We start from the raw sequence: 18,359 nt of genomic DNA on the forward strand, positions 1-18,359 counted from the left end.
ATACTGTTATGTCGCAGTAAACTGCGAAAAGGAACTACAATTTAATACTACAACTTAAGGGACAGTCTGCAATTCTGGTGAGAGGTTGTTGATATTGGAGCTCAACTGCCAATCAAATTACTCCCCTCCCTTCTGTGCTCCTGAAGCAACGTGTTGATTGGATGGAATAGTGTATGGCTTGGTCTGAGCCACTTTGTTTGTTTCCCATTTACTGAGCCAGGACGTAACAAACAGCTAGAAGACTGTGAGGAGCAATTTGCTGAATTTGACAAAATGGTTATTGGATTACAATTGGGCACACCACCTTTAAGGGCCCTAGTTTGGCAGCGAAAATGGCTGGCGGAAACAGCAGCGCATACGCACAGTTGCACAAGTGGTGAAGCAGGCGGTAAAGGTGTGTTCAGAGGCACTAAGTGGGCAGAACCAGGCCAAAGTTAATTAGTTTAAAGTTGTCAAGCAACCTTTAAACTGAATGTTTCAGACGACATTACAATGTAAGAAGATGACAATATCGCCGTGGGTTCCGTACAGTTTTACAAGGAATAAACCATAATGCATCTTCTGTTGTTCCCAACAATTAAATTAATTGTAGCTAGTCAGACCTGTTTGTAAATGCCCCCCCCCCCCTTAGATTCCATGGCCATCTAACATTTGTATTGAGATCGATGTAGCCCATCTTACCCATAGGCCTACATTCTAGAGAATGTTTTTGGACTAGAATGTAAAATGTTCAGACATATGATATGCTTACATATTCAATGTAATAATCTAACATCAAAAATTGTAGAGCTTATATCTGGAAACCCTGCAACAGTATATTAGGTTCATCATAGGTGACTATGGTATTCAACGTTACTGAGATTGAATTTTGTTTTACTTGGAATTACAGGTGAGTGATCAGTGGATCAAAGGAAGAGACTGGACATCAGGTAATCCTTTGCGTAATACAAGGCTACTGGTGAGAGCATGTGTAGTGTTACGACCCTGCGGGTCTAGGCCCCGCCCCATGATATTTGCATGCCTGTTCTGTCTATCTCTAAAGCAGGATTGGAAACAGGTGTAGTGATTGGATGGGCTACAAGAGCCCTGACCAGACGGCAGTCGGGAGAGCTTTGGTCTTCCCTGCAGTTGGTTATCGTTGGTGTTGAATAGAGATTGGATTGTGGATTGTCGTTGGATTTTGGATAGTCGTTGTCGTAGTTTGTTTTGCTTTAACCCTGAACTGACTTTACATTACATCTTTGGTTTCTATTCACAACACTGACATTCACCACACATTTTGCTTATAATTAATAGATAAATATAAACCTTGTATCATTAAATAAATACCTTCTATTATTATTATTATAAATTCTGCATGGCCTCCCTTTTATATTTCATGCATTGAGCCGTGCACGTAACAGTAGATATACTTACGATATGGGATATCCTATAGACAGGGAAAAAACCTAATGCGTAAAATGCGAGAGCAGCAGTGATCAGTATCCTACATGAACGGGGAATGCATAAGATATGAGAGGTTGCAAGCTGTTTGTCTTGATGAATTCTTCTGCCTTAGTGTAATTAGACTACAATATGTGAATAGAAATAACAAGAAGTTATTATTATGTTTTTACATCATGGATGACATTTGTTTATTGATTACTGAGCATTTAATTCAAGTCGGACAATTTATATTACCTCATCCCAGACGCTTAAGTCTTTCAAGGGGTTTAACCTTTTAAAACAGACATTTGAATCTTTTTTTAAAAAGCATGCCAGGATATATATTGACTTTGATCTCAATAAATGAATTGCATTAACCCATAACACAGGTTAGCTCCTGCTTCTTTGCTTTTACAAAAATGTGTAGGCATAATGCGCCACTCCACCAATAAAGGGAACATTTTTGGCAGATGGATAAATACAACTTGGGCAGTGATGGTTTGTGATTGGCTGTCAAAGAATAATATGAATACACCTATTTCCAAAATCCACGCCTTGGGGGAAAGTTTGATTTATTGCCCGGCATTCAATAATCCGTTTCGCCAAATTAGGGCCCTAACTGCTTTTAAGTGTTATTCATACTGTATGCTTTTTCTAAGATGTGACTAAGCTATATTGTGACAAAGGACCACTTGCATCTCAGATCAAATCCAGTACGTTTCATTTACAGGACTGTGGTTTATCATATTTCTATCAGATGACACACACACACACTCACAAACCATTCACTATTATGCGGGCTTGTGGTTGTCTTTCATTGCTGAAAACGATGTCATATCCGTGATTGTGTTGAAAAGTGGTAAGACTACCTCTCATGTTGAAATGTGCCTGTATGTGTTTACCACAGGGTGGCTGTGGTAGTGACCATACACAATGGGAAATCTCTGTGCAGACACAACACCATCCTGTACCAGACATGCTGCCTTGTCCGACACTCAGTGCCTCTGACACATGCAGCACCCCCATGTCAGTCAGTGTCTGTTCTCCTATGGTCCACCCGTTCCATTCATGTACTTCACTGGGCCTCAAGTGTGACGTTGCTTTGACATGATAGGGTAGGGATGTTGGAGCATCCCGGTGTGGACGGACATAGAGGGGAGATGCAGACACACAATTTGACGGCCCTTGATGGATTTAACCAAAGACAGGGACCAGACATAGAGGGAGAGACACTCGTGGCCATGAAATCTGAAGCGATAAAATCAACGAACGTCATCGTCATTGTGATTATTATTGTTGAATGTTTCCTTTATGGCAATGAGACTGGGCCTCAGCAACCTCTATGTAACAGTTGTCATTACAAAACAATCAAAATCATTGATGTCACTTGTGTTGTGTTTGTATGTGTGTGTGTGTGTGTGTGTGTGTGTGTGTATGTGTGTGTGTGTGTGTGTGTGTGTGTGTGTGTGTGTGTGTGTGTGTGTGTGTGCGTGCGTGTTTCACTTGTGCATGCGCGCGATAGAAACAGCTGCTGAAGGAGCATTTTCGAAAGAAACCTTTCATTTTGAAAAGACTGACAGAGTGGCACCCAAATATGCTGCTCTGTAATTAAAGTCGGCATTCGAAATGCATGAGGGTGAGATGGGGCTCCACTCTGTGAACGCTGCAGACCAACCCCTCAGGCGACTGTTCACATCCAGGAAATGAAAACCACAGCTCTCGACCGCAAGAACAACAGGACAGAGAGGGAGAAAGAGAGAGAGAGAGAGAAAGAAAGAGAGATAAAGACTACAAGTCTCATCATAGTCTCATGGCCCTGCCTTTCTTCCTCTTTTCTTCCTCCTTATACTCCATCTCTCTATCTCCCTCCCTCTCTTTCTTCTCCTCTCTCTCTCTGTTTGATATTCTTTGATTGTACAAGCTCCTCAAGAAGAGCCGAGGGAGTGTGACTGAGCCGCCACGTGTGCCTGTGCCAGCGTAAGCGGATTGTCGCAGTGTGCCGTCCATGTCAAATCCTCACTGTCTCCCCACCCCTGCCACTGTTAGCTGATGCTGATCGCTCTGTTTTCATATTTATTTTTCTGTGTGCTGTGTGTACGCGTGTCTTTGAGATGTGTGGAGATTTTTTAGAGAAAAAAAAACAATATTCTTGCACTGGGATGATGTAATTTGGCTTCCCGCTGTTTTTGTGTCTCTCTCTCCGGTTGCTTCTTAGTCTCTCCTGTGGGATCTGAGCGAGGCAGCCGAGCTGTAGCTCTGAAATTAATTTCACGCGCCCCTATGTTCTGGTAAGGAGACATGCCTAGCCCATGTGTGGCATAGAGCATGTCTTCATGTGGGTGTACCAGGTCGGTTCAGACTGAAACCAGTCACACACACCCACACACACACACAGGTTTTGGATTCATCTCTGTGATCCTGAGGCACATAGTCCTTTCCTGTTAAATGCTTGAGTTTAAAACCAGTTAACTTCCACTGAATAACTACCTATGGGACATTACTACGGGAAAAAATACAGAATCATTAAAGATGGAGTCCATGATTGTGGCGAAAGGTTGTTGATATTTGAGTTCAACAGTTTATCAGCAATGAAGCAGCGTGTTGATTGGCCGGATTTGTTCATGGCTAAGTCTGAGCCACTATGTTTGTTTCCCAAGTACAGAGCCAGGACTGTGTTGGAACACCCACGTTTGTGTGAGTTCTGAATGGAGAGCTAGATGAACGTGAGGAGCAATTTGCTGAATTTGACAAAAAGTGTACAGGATTAAAATCACAGATTTTACCTTCAAACCCATTTTCAGGGTAAGAGATAGCAGGCCGATGAAGACCTTTGGCAGAAACACATACCGTAGTTTCCTGACTATTAACCGCACCATAAGTAAACCGCATTACAGTATTTTATGCCATTTTAAATGCTGGCTAGGGCTAGCTTTTTGCACCATAGACTAGGCTTGTAACATTACATTTGCCCAATAAGATCTTAAGCTTTCCTAGCTATTAGCTAGTTGAACTTGGACATTTTTTGCCATGTGTGGATCCCAGTGTCCCATGCATCCCATTTTTCCACCAATTTCTACTCGGAGACTAATGTTTGTGCCCTGCACCAATAGAACCAGAGGCCAATGGGGAATCCACATCCATGTTTATGTAGCCAAAGCAGTCATCATTGCAGGCTAGAAGCTGTGTGTGCGTGAATAAAAACAATTTAACATGAAAGTAGTGAGACGTCTGTAGCCTAATGTAACTACATTCATTTTTTTATCGTACATTTTTAGTGAAAAGTATTCTGCATTAAATTGACTCCGATAAGCACAATTTATTGGGAAAAAGTACTTAAGTACATGTAATGAAGTAAACGTAGGAGTAAATAGTTTTTCTTAAAATGTCATGAAATACTGTAATGCGGTTTACATATAGTCTGGAAAATATGCAAATGTTCTTTTTTTCCATGTTGTTTGATCTGGCGACTTGCCGACTATAACTTTCTGTTGCCACCAAAGTAAAACATGTTTAAGTAATATTTCACTTCTGTGCGGCATGAAAACTGCTGGGTGGGGCTCATAGTGATGGTTGACACTTACTGAATAAATGCAAAGTGAGTTGAAGACAACAAGAAGCAGCAGTTTTTAAAAGCAGCAAGAGATTTTTTTTGTTATGTGGTAAATACAGCAAAATTAATGATAGTTTACCGAATTAACATGTTGAGTTATTGTCACTGAATGTCAACTTTTAATATTCATGGTAGGCTACATGTGAATCAAAGCTTGTGTCAGAAGATGTTCGATCTTCGAAACCAACATGTTTTTAAGGATGGGCTTAAATGTGAAATGATTTATTAAAGTGCAATTTTCATCAGTCGTAAAAATAATGCCCCGAGGACAGATATTCATGAGGGTTGCTTGAGGGTAAGCAAGCAAAGCTGCAAATTCATCTCCCATTGCCACGTGTTTATGCAAAAACCTCCTTATCCAAGCAGCTCGCATCATTCATGGCAGAGAAAAAAATGATCAAATTAACAAAAAGATTAATAAGAAACAAATAGTGTGCGGCTTTCCATTTTTCCTCCCTTACTTTGGGTCATTACCTAGCGACATCATGATCAGTCAACCCATTGGACATTGAGTAATGTGAGAGATACATTCTCACTATCATGCATAATCCTTTTTGCATGTTTTGAATGAAATATCTATTAGGGAAAAACACATGATTCTCATCTTCCAAACAATTTCCAGGTAGCTCTTCCAGTACATCCTGAACAGCTCTGCCGGCCATTACATTTATCTCCTCATTCTTCTCCTCTCTTATGCATGCAGCCCTTGTCCTCTCATTCTGACATGGAGAGGGAACATCTTTTCAAACTCTTTCCCCGCGAACATGTGAAGGAGCACAGCCTTAGACACTGTACCCATGTCTAACCACCCTCCCACCTTTATGTCAGTGCATCCCGCTGACATTGCAAACAGCTCCCTTTTACATAACATTTTCCATAACTCATATACAGTATGCTTTTGGGTAGGAAAAGATTAATTTATGGATTCGTCTATTTATGTATTTATTTGTTTATTTATTTAGACATTTATTTTGTTTAATGCTCTACGCTACCGAATTACTCTGACCTCTGGCAACAGCCCAGTTCTGAGCGCAGAGGACTGCCAGTTTGTGACCCTTGCATCACGCCAATGAGATTACAGTCAGGCTGATTGGCTAAGAGTGAGGCGCACAAGGCCAGGGAGTCCCCATTTCCCAACAGTAATCCATACTCCTCCCCGCACATCACTCTGTCACTGTCTATTCTTCCCCTGTGTCATTCACGCGCTGTCTCTTTCCCCCACCCCTTGCATGTAATCCATTTGCTTGGCAGTTCTCGGGGTTGACCACTGTGTGTGTGTGTGTGTGTGTGTGTGTGTGTGTGTGCGTGTGTGCGTGTGTGCGTGCGTGCGTGCGTGCGTGTGGTCTTTGAATTAATCAGCAAGCCTGAATGCAGCTTCCGGCGCTGTGTGGCAAAAGAGTCAGGACAATAGAGCCTCGAGAGGGAACACTTTATTTCATTAGTGTTCTTTTGTCATTGTCTAAAAAAGCCTGCTGGTACTGAAGATCCTCTGGCTACTTCAGCATCAGTGTTGGTATTAATAATACATTTGTAAAATGATAATTAGTCAAACTTGGGAAACATAAGATGACTCTCTGTAAATAATAAACATGGTGTACAAGAGCTAATTGGCCACATACATTTTACTTGTTGTAAAGCACACCATTTAATGGGACAGTAGTCACTTTGCAAGGGAACAAAATGATTTCATCATAGCACTGTGGCACTGGGGTATCTTCCCTCTGCGCTCTTCTAGCCATGTATAAATTAATCAACTTTGGTGTATTGTGCTAACACAGCACTCTCCAAAACCATCTTGCATCTGATCTACTCAGTTTCTCTTCAGAAAGCCAATGTCATCAGATTCTTCCTCAGGTCTGTATCAGTCGAGTGGGGTACAGGGCTGAGAGTTCAGCACTCAGCAGCATTCTTCTCTTACTGGATTGGGGAGCCGACAATTACAAAGGAACTGATGGATGACGGATGGATGTTGTTTTCCATTCTGTCTTCTTGTCCCTTGCGCAAAACAGTTTCATTCTATTCTAAAATTTTATTTTGAAAAAATGTATTTACCACAGTATTTGCTTTTATCTAATTACCTTTCATTATTTCACATGTGCTTCTGGGTGCTATGTGTGATTAGTAGGCACTTTTATTTTGACGGGTAATTTTGTCTTATACAGTGCCTTGCATAAGTATTCACCCCCTTGGATGTTTTACAAATCAATCATGGTCAGTATAAGTTGGCTTTTTTGACAAAAACAATAAAAAAAATCCCTCTTTCATGTCAAAGTGAAAACAGATTTCTACACAGTAATGTAGTCTCACAATAAGTGAAATGTGTTAGTGACGTGTTCTTTTGTCTTCATGGTGTAACGGTAGCCAGGAATACTGATTTCTGAATACTGACCAGTGAATGGACCTTCCAGACACAGGTGTCGTTATACTACAATCACTTGAGACACATTCACTGCACACTGATCCCCATTTCACTAATTGTGAGACTACTAGCACCAATTGGCTGGACCTCTGTTGAATTATGTCAGTCACTTTAAAGGGGGTGAATACTTATGCAATAACTTATTTTACATTACATATTTTTATTTAATTGACATTTCTGTGTAGAAATCTGTTTTCACTTTGACATGAAAGTTTATTTATTGTATTTTTTTTGTCAAAAAAGCCAACTTATATCGACCATGATTGATTTATAAAAGCAATAAAAGGGTAAAACATCCAAGGGGGTGAATACTTATGCAAGGCACTGTATCTCATTGTATCCAGTGACACTCACAATTCTGTTTTAAGTATTGAGTAGTTTGCGTTTTAAATACGTTATACTTGAATGATGACATTCTACTGCAGATCCAAACTGTAATATACACTGTTTGTAGTTTATGTCCACAGATTTGTTACAATCATGTTACATAACCTGACTGGATTTGTATAGTGTTGTAATGGACACTGATATGAATCTTTATACTTTAAATACTTTATGAATACTTAATGCATACCATTTGCCAAAGAACACCGATCAGTGTACACTATGTCCAGTCACTAAACATATGCTTCAGTAATCCCCCCATATATGCTGACTTTGCGGTGATTGATGATACAGAATTGATGATTCAGCTAGGTTGCTATGCTTGTATTGGGGCTAGAAAAGCTCAGATTCACTCAATAAGGCCTGGCATTGTTCCTGTCTTCTGAGTGGATGAGTGTAAGCAGGGAAATGCACTCCACAACATCACAGAGCTAGCAACACCTCCTCTGGGCAGACACCAGGCAACAGATCCTTTAGATTGTCTCCACAACATAAAAAATGAGCAAAGTGCAATTTTGTGTCTCTGTAATTTCAATACATATGAACACATTATTACTTTAGGAATATTTGCAACATGGCTCACTTCAAGTGAACCACATCTGCGTCCTTGCACAGCTAGCTTGCAAGTGGTCTTTTTGTCTGTGGTTTCATACATTGAGCTTCAGTTTACGTGCCTCATGCACTGGTGGCGTCTCCATCAGAAGCCCCACCGTCTCCATGGAGGGGTACCACATGAAGTAGATATAGTAAGTGCAAGGTTATATTTAGAATTGTGTTTTCCTTGTAATACACAGTAATCAATTTTCTTGTGATCGGTTGAGCTGGCAAATTCACATTCCCAAATATGTTTTTTTTTTTTCAATTTTTTTCCACGACGAGAGTCACCTGAGACACATCACTAAGCCATTGCCAGGATATGTGGACAGGATGGGTCCAGTGACTCTCTAACTAACATCTACGTCTGATGGCAGAGAAGACTTTGAACTGTTATTCAGTCTATTCAGTGGTGGAATGTAACAAAGTATTTTTACTTCGTTACTGTACTTAAGTACATTTTTACGTATCTGTACTTTACTTAAGTAAAAATAATATTGCATACTTTTTACTTTTACTCCATTAAATTTTTTAGCTATTATCTATACTTTTACTCCGCTACATTTCTACAATATGTGTTGTTACTCGTTACAATTTATGAACACAGTTTCGCCAAAATGTTGCCTACACAAAACTATGGATTGCATTGCTGTTTTGGAAGTTTAAACCAATCAGGTGGCTCTATCAACTCCAATGATATCAGAGTGCGCGTCTGGCAGCAGCACTAGCGGTAGCTTTGCCTGTTATACCTGAACATTCAACAGACAGCCTGACTACTGCCTATTCAACATGGATCCAGAGTCGGCCTGAACTGAGCCCTCTGATATGAGCCACCCTTGGCCCTATTTAAAAGATATGTTCGAGTTCAAAGGCCCCAAGAATGACTCCTGGAGGTGTCAATGCGTTTCCTGTCTCCCTCAAAAAAAGGAGTTGCTAGCCTTCAATAATTCGCCCTCAAATTTAAAGTAGCATATCGAGGTAAGCAGAGTGATTGCTATGCTAAGGTAATGTCCCTGACTTTTGAATATTGATATATGTATTTCATTCGTTTACTGACATGATATTATAATGTTATCTAGCGAAATGCATGTTGACATACAGCAATAGCATCAAAAAACATGATTGTATCTTCATTATATATTTAACGTATTGGTAAGATGAAGCTGGTAGGTTAGCTATGTCAAGCTAGTGTGCCTTGTTCTGTCCAGTTTTACAATTACATTTGTTTTTCATGTTCCATGTTTCCCTTTTTTACACATTTACAATTAAATAAAAGATTTAAAGATATCACATGGTGGGCCTCATTTATAAAACATACTTACGCACAGATTTGATCTTAGAGTGTTCGTGCGATCAAATCCACGTCTAAGTACATATTTATAAAAACCGTCTTAGACGTAGAAAAGGACGTATCTCTACGTCTGGTTCTTCGGAAACTCTCCGAGCGCCGACACGCAGTTTCATCAACATCGTCACCACCACCGTCACCATTAGGGTGAATGTTTCGCTCAATAATATTAAACAATTTAAATAATTCATACATGAATGAAATTCACGTCTAATATGTATTCATTTTAATTCCACACGTGTAAAACATTTCGCTAAAAAGGCTGATAGTGACCGTTTTCAGTAGGAGATATGGCTGCATTGGCGTTGTTAGAGGATATTATCCCTCTATGTCCGAAATGTATTACATGTCCATACAGTGCCCAGGAACAGCAAAATGTGAAAGAGGATTTTCTGCGTAAAACAGGGTTCCCAATGGCTTCTCACCCCGATTGCGCACACTCAGACAGCCTAGGAAGCCCACTTCAAAGCAGCACATGCCCGTGCGCGGTCGGTAGTGGAGCGCAGCATAGGCATGCTGAAGGGAAGGTGGCGAAGTTTGGATGCATCGGGAGGGAGACTGCTATATGACCCCGAAAAGGTTTGCCAGATCATCCTAGCCTGTTGTGTGCTACACAACATCTGTCTAAGCCATGGCATAGAGCTAGGAGAAGACGAAATGCGCATGGACCAAGATGACCACCCTCCCATCCCAGCTGGCTGGAACAGGCACATCACTGCGCTGAGAAGACTGGAGCTGATTCACCAACTATACCAACAGTATAAGAATAAATGCACACGTGTTAATTTTCTTCAGAATGTTTTATTTAGGCGTTTGTTCAAAGAACCCTCAATAGCGGACAGAGTTCGGCAACAACCTCACTAACAGACTCATTCAAGTCCCTTTGTGAATGAGAACAGGACGCTGGTGATGGCCGACGAGGCCCCGATGCTGGTGCAGCAGGTGCTGCTGCCGCAGATGCGGCTTCTGATGCTGCTTGTGCCGCAGGTGCGGCCGCTGGTGCTTCGGAGACGTGTCTTCTACCATGCCACATACTTTGTTTTTGCCATTACGCCACCCAACAGGCTTTTGAACAATGTTTTGGCCTGCATCTGCTCTTCCATCAGCAGAACGTCGATTTCAGCCTCACTATAATTCTTCTTTTTAGATGTTTCTTTCTTGCTTGCCATTGTCACAGAGAATTTGTGCATTGAGGATGCGCTCAGTTTGTGCATTGATAATATGCAAATTTTTTGAGGGCGGAGATTCAGCTGCGCACAATTCCACGATCATTTGTGATTTATAAACGCAGGAATGGCGTTCACGTGTTTTTTTGGGCGTACGTTCGTTTTCTGTGAATAACACTTACGACCATTTCAGAAAACGTCTGAGATCAAATGTAGGATGGTTTCTACGCAACATTTTATAAATGAGGCCCGGTGTCTTTATTGGTTTGGCCTAATGGTATTAACTTAGTAGATGGAGCTTCAGTAGTGTGAGCTGATGGATGGATAAGTGGTCGATCCATAGGAGATTGAGAGGCTTGGGTTGACATAGGGCAAGAAAGGGTTACTGGATTGCCTTGCCATAACATCTGGAGCAAATGGTTGCCACCCTGGAGGGAAAATAAATAAATACCATTAAAAAAATAAGTCATGCCCAGTTTTTAAAACAACTACACACAAAAACAAAGTCCTACATGAGTTGGAATGCTAAAGACTAACTTCAGGGTCTTTTTGGCATCATCTCCAGGACCAATTCTGGTTCAGAAGCCATGTACACCCAGTGGGCATGTACATGCACACAACAGGCTATATGTAAGGCACCGAGTGTGATGGTTGGCTGATCTCGCCCTCATATATCCCCCCCCCCTTGAGCGGTGTTCCTCCTGCTGACAAAAAGACACCAAGTCCTCAGGTTCTCTCCCAGAGTTTACAATGACCCAACCCCACACACAAGGAAGGAACAGAAATGGTTAGTCTGCTGAATCTGGCAAGCCTTTGCATTAGTGTAGTCAGTGAGTAGCTGACAACAGCAAGGCCCTGGTGAGTTGTTGAAAATATATTTCAGCACCAAAAACGAGCAGTCGGCTGAAGCCCAATATTTTAAAACTATCCAATATAAGCCCTTTACCTCTGTCTAGCTGAAGTGAAGAGGATCCTAGGCCTTGTGCCGAGAACTTCATGAGGTCCTTAGTACATAACACAGTTGGTCGCATACTAGCCCAGGCTGCCTTAGAAGAACTGGAGTCATCAATGACATCTTGTCCACCAACCAGCTCAGCAGCGTCAGCTTGAATGTTAAAGCCATCCTCATTTTTCACTGGGCCAAAATCAGAAATATCTCTGCCGAACATAATGGTACCCACTCGAACATCATCGTTTTTTTTCCTCTCCATGTCTCTCTTGTCTTCGCGTGATTTCGAGGCTTACACAGCATATTTGGCTGAAACAAAGAAAGCCAAGACAGAAAAGTAAAACAACACCCCTGTTTGGTTTCAGCCTCATTTTAGAATTTTCTTTCATAAACAGGGAGCTGCCCAAACGCTTGTCTCGCGGCCCTTTCAGTTGGGTATAAATACAAAGCGAGTTATTCCCAATTAACATAAATTGATGTCAGACCAACGATATCGCTTAACTCCTTGTCAGTTTATCAGACGCAGCTGGTCTTACTTACTTAAATACTCACCAATTTCATTGAGTTAACACCTGAACAGGTCAAATTACACGCCAGCCCAATGATAACTCAGTCACATCAACTATTCAATCAGTTTCACTGGATAATCTCAGGCGCTAAACGAGGCCAGTGTCATCAATAGACTTAACATGAATGGGCCTAGTTGTAGTCATTTCCCCATAAAGTAGGCTACGAATTGTGTGTGCTTATCTAAATCGTTCGGAAGTCTGTAGAGAACATGAGTCTGTCTATTCAATAACTTTTAGTTATTCTGTAGCCTACGCAACTCTGTTAATTTACTGTTATATGTTTATCAATAAATGTCTTCAAGATTTTGCTCCAGTGTCATTTCTAAGTCAGGTCTTGTAATCAGAGAATAGCCTGCTTTAGTATAGCTCATATAGCTCATATAGCTCAATTTAGAAGCACAATTGAAAATAAGATCATTTTTGGGAAAACCACGAAGTCCGCCAGAATGGAAGATTGTGCTAAATTACCATTCCTTAAATTCGATTGCCACAAAATTGTACTTACAGTATATTGCAGCAAAACCCACTTAAGAACCATTGTAATACATATGAGAAAAGAAGTCATTATACAGGACCAATTTTGTAGAATTAAAGAAAAGCAATAAAATGCAACCAGCACATTATAATAGGGCTATCACCACCAGGCTAATAATCAGATATGCAGTCAGTGTGTGTGCAGGCACAAGGCTACATTTCCTGAGTTTCGCCCAAAGAGTCATAAAATTATGCAGTCACAAGTCATTAAGTACACTTCTATAATATGCATGACTCAAGACCTGGAGGTTTCTGCTGAGTGCAATATATGCATATTCTTTCTCTCACACACAGACAAGTGCGCGCACGAACACGCATACGCATACGCTCACTCACTCACTCTCAGGGCCCTATTTTGATGGCAAAAGAGGCCAAGATGGACATGCTGCCGAGCGGGTGGTAGAGGTGTGGTCAAGGGCACTAAGTGGGCAGAGCCAGGCTGAAGTCAATGAGAGAAAGGTTTGGTTAAAGTCGACCAATAGCGTTGTCGAGTAATCCCTTTAAACTGAATGTGTCAAACGACATTACAATATCGGATGGCAACATCGCCGCAGGTTCTGGACAGTGTTCGTCAGGAGCTCTTTTACAAGGAATAAACTACAGTGCTTCTCTTGTTGTTCAAAACAATTCAATTCGTTGACACTTTATTGTAGCTTGTCAGTCCTTTTTTAAACACCCTAGTCACATCCTTTTGAACTAACTGTTATATTGTTCATCAGGGTATGTGATCTTGAGCCTGTAAGAGCCACTTAGATTCCATGACAAGCTAAAGTTGTTTTTTTTTGTCGAGATTAATACAGCCCATCTCATGTCCATTCTGGAAATGTCCAAACAACGTGTGATACATATTCAATGTAATAATAAAAATGTGTCTAATGAAACACATTTGAAACTTAGAAGCTAGGCACTGAAATGAAAAATGCACAGCTACATTTTTGTTGAAATGTTGTGTGAGCAAAAGAGCAGGAGGTCAGCTCTATTTTCTATGGAAATAGAAGTTTTCTTAGTAGGCTACTCACTACATTCCCCAAATTAATAGCCTACCTACGATGTGGTGATGCAAAATAATTATCTTAAACTTTTACTACATATTAGGTTCATCTCAGCTAACAATGGTCACTAACATTGATAAGATTAAAATTGTATCCATTACATGGCTTTGTTACTTAGAATTGTATCAGCTTCTTTTTTTAAATCTACCCAGATATAAATTAACTTTGAGGACATCTGAGATAGATTAATTGCATAAACCCATAACACAGGTTTGCATTCAAATGTTCCCTGTCAGAGAAGAATATGTTGGCCAATTTTTGCCATCAAAATAGGGCCCTCAGTGTTTAACAGTGATATTTTGAATTTCTACTAACTTATTCTTCCTTATCTATGCGCTACCTTATGTGAACCTATGCATGAGTTTCCAAACTGCATCACTACTAATATTTCAATATTTCCTCCCTTCCCTTATGCCCTCCCCCTCCCTTTTCAATCTCTATCTCAACCCGGCTGAGCCCAAGCGGATGGGTCCTCCCTTCGAGCTGAGGTTCTGCTCACCGTCTCTTCCTTTTAAAAGGGAGCTTTTCCTTGCCCCGCTCACCTTGGTGCTGGCTCTAATGGGTTCAGGCTCTGGGCTCTGCAAAGTGCCTAGAAACAATTTCAGTTGTTATTGGTGCTACATAAATAAAATAAAATTGAATTGGAAAAAGTTTGCAATGCAAAAGCTCTAAATGTTATTATAGGACCACTGACACACCGGGACGCACTGTTGTCCCCAGGAACCGGGTCAAGGGGGGCCCAAAGTTAGTGGGGCTACCCTTTTAGTTAGCCTGTGTTTGGATAAGTTAGTGTATGAGAGAAGAGAGCTCTTTTAGTTAGCCTGTGTTTGGATGAGTTTGTGTATGAGAGAGGAGAGCTCTTTTAGTTAGCCTGTGTTTGGATAAGTTTGTGTATGAGAGAGGAGAGCTCTTTTAGTTAGCCTGTGTTTGTATAAGTTGGTGTATGAGAGAGGAGAGCTCTTTTAGTTAGCCTGTGTTTGTATAAGTTGGTGTATGAGAGAGGAGAGCTCTTTTAGTTAGCCTGTGTTTGTATAAGTTTGTGTATGAGAGAGGAGAGCTCTTTTAGATAGCCTGTGTTTGTATAAGTTTAGAACATGCGTTGTGTGTGCGTTATGGCCAGTTAGCGAACTGTGAGCAGCGGGTTGGGAGGGAGTGGCTTTGGACGTCATCTTGTTCCCAGTCACGAGCAAGACACACAGCAGGCCTGGTTATTATAACCTAATCTATTCTATGCTAATCCCAACTCCATCATGCCTATATATTACAAGGTGGTCCAGGGCCTTTACAAACAGGGTGTAGAACGATTTGATTCATTGGAGACATGACACTAACAGGGTTCATGTGTAATTTATCACAGCTGGGTGTGACAGTGTTGGAAAGAGGGTTAAAGGAGAACATGCTGTTAAAGGGGTGGTTGGTAAAATCAAATCAAAGTCAAGTATAGTCTCTTTCGTGACTCTATTGTTTGGATATAAGGTTCTGCTAATTGCCAGTTACGTTCGTAACTCCAGTGGAACATTAAAGAAGCGAAAGTTTTAAAAAAAGCATAATTTGTCTAATGCACTGCATTCACTGTAAGTGAAAAATGAATGCATAGTTGATTTTGCACAAAACGGTATCAGTCCCCACGGGTCAGTTACTTTGATTATTAAAGGTTCATCTGTACCTGATAAAGAACGTGTCTTTACAACCCGCTAACCAAGCAATCTCAAGGTTGTCCAGTATACCTGCAAACAACTACACCAGATAAATGTAATACATCTGGGCAATATCTACATGTGTCTGTGTGTGTCTTAACATGTGTATATATGTATGTGTGTATTTATATGCATCTACATGGCAAGCAAGAGGGAGAGAGATAAAGAGAGTGTGGGTGTGCTAGCTGGCTCTAAGGAGGCCTTTCAGGCCTTAACTACCAAGCCACCAAAATATATCATCGTAAAGGTGAATGGCTAGCTCTGTTAGATCAGGTCAATCCATGCTGATATATCGCAATCTTCAGCCCTATCTGTTTGCACATGCATCAAAAACATTGGAAAGGGCAGATATGCTTATGATTTCAATTGAGGTGCACTCAAACACACACGCGCACACTCACTCACCTATGCACTTACACACACACACTCACACACGCACACGCACACGCACACACACACTCACACTCACTCACATATGCACTCAGGCCATTTGAACTGCTGCAGCTGGGCAGGGAAGGCTGAAGCTGCTGGTTAGGTATTAGGAGGGAGCCCTCTCCAGACTTTGTTTTATTATCAGTACCCACCACCTGTTAAAATTCACTGTATCCACACAGCAGGGGGTTAGACATGCATGCACACACACCTCTTTTATAAACACAAATTCAGCTGAATACACTAATTTGGCAGTTATGCTCAGCTATTACAAAGGACATGATGGAATATTTCATTTCTTAGGCTACTGACTAACAATTACCCTTGCCCTACATTATGGATTGTATGGTTTACAAATGGGTGTAATCCAGTGACTGATTATGTACAGCTTGTACCCATTATTTACAGTTCCCTAGTCAGAGAGAGGCTCACTATTTGTGATTTCTCCATATGAGCTCAGACCAAGGGAGCATTCAGCATGTGCCACTGCAGAGCTTCCCAACATCACTTAACTCACCTGCTGCAGACTCTTCTTCATCAACACCATGTAATATCGTGCCACCTCAATATTCTTGGTGGACAGAAATTTCTGGAGAACTCATGACATACACATGGACAAACATGCTTGCCCTATTCCATAACTACAAACTACCACTGTTTACTCATAACAGTGTTCAATCATTTAGTGTAGATGAACAGCATTGTGTTATTCAGAAATATTATACCTCTGGATAGCCTGATCAACCCATTCGAATCCATCCACATTTTGGGCCCAGTATCCAGTACTGTTCAATCAGAGCTTTAGTTATGTTTTCACATAAAGAAATCAAACTCACGTTCCTTCATAATCTGACAGAGGAATGAAAGCTTTACAATCATGGTGACCTTTAATGTTTCCATGGAAACATAAACAACCTTTTACCTTTCCGCTTATCTTTATGTGTATTTTCATGTTTTCCTCATGAGCTATTAAGCAGAGTTCAGAGTAAATCTAAACAGCAATGACATGTGTAATTATCACAGAAATAAAATATTATTATGGATCATATCAAAAGAATAACTTACTAATAATGGAAAGTTACCCGTCAGATCAGATAGGCAGAGCTTGATTTTGTTGACAGTGCACTGCCCTCTACTGTACAAAAATTGTAGGACATTATGTACCAAGGCAACTGTACTATGCAGTGGAATTATTTTGACAATAGATTAATCTACTACATTGCTGATAGTTGACCCAAATAGTATGATGAAGTGTAGATTAGAGGATTAGAGGAGCTAAAAGTGATTGCTGTGGGGGGTGTGAAGCTTGCCTAGAGCGCCAAATGTGCTACTGCCGGCCCTGTGTCTTATTACTAGTTTTCGATATGTGCCAAAATGATAACTTATTATTTTGAAGAATTTATAGAGGCCTTATGCAACCTACTGTCTTACGGATATACAGGACTTTTATTTCGGTAAATGTATCGCGAATTAAATACACAAACACACAAACACTTGTAAAGAGACACAGATTTTCCAGAGATAAATAAACAGATAAATATTACAGTGAGTGATAGGCGAGATCAAAGGATCTTAAGTGCATGTCTTAAGTGCATGTTTAAAGGTTTCCACCGTTTAAGCCATTCTTAGGTATTCTGGCATAGTATTCCAAAGGCTGGGGGCATAGAAACTAAAAGCTGCTTCTTCATGTCTGTTTGTTCTGGCTTTTGCAACTGTTAGGAGTTCAGTGCCAGAAGACCTCAGGGATCTACTGGGTGTGTACCTTGAGAGCATGTCTGTTATATATTCAGGTGCATGACTATGGAGTGATTTATAGACTAGTAGCTAAGAGAATATTGAAATCTATTCTGAAAACTGCAGTTTAGTTGAAAAGGTTAATAGTTTAATGGACCCGTAGATCTTAAGCTGGTACTTTACTAGTTTATTGAATGTACTACTATACAAAGGAAAAAATAAAAGAGTAATTTCACCAGCAGTAAGTTTATGCCACTACATATACGGGGATCTGTTATACCCATCTGTTGTGTCTTCATGCTGCAACCACACCACTAGGTGTCGCTGTATTGCACTGTTATGTGTGGGATTACCATGTACTGGGAGAGAAGTAGTTAGTGTTCTAGGATGAAGCCTTACCCATGTACCATGCCGTATACATGCTCCTACTTTGGATAAAGTGTTTG

At 40.7% G+C, this 18,359-nt stretch overlaps 1 long non-coding RNA gene across 2 annotated transcripts; it reads right to left on the reverse strand.

The window, feature by feature from the left end:
- Positions 1-11,186: 11,186 nt before the first annotated feature.
- LOC116221601 lies at positions 11,187-12,395 on the reverse strand. Of its 2 annotated transcripts, none has more exons than XR_004164205.2 (3): positions 11,893-12,395; positions 11,484-11,647; positions 11,187-11,374 (listed from the first exon to the last, which is right to left on the reverse strand). It is a non-coding gene; the product is annotated as an uncharacterized LOC116221601 (long non-coding RNA). The 2 variants fall into 2 exon arrangements; XR_004164204.2 differs by having other exon boundaries at positions 11,484-11,650.
- Between the last annotated feature and the right edge of the window lie 5,964 nt (positions 12,396-18,359).

This window comes from Clupea harengus, chromosome 8 (assembly GCF_900700415.2).
Source record: "Clupea harengus chromosome 8, Ch_v2.0.2, whole genome shotgun sequence".
Taxonomy (NCBI): Eukaryota; Metazoa; Chordata; class Actinopteri; order Clupeiformes; family Clupeidae; genus Clupea; species Clupea harengus.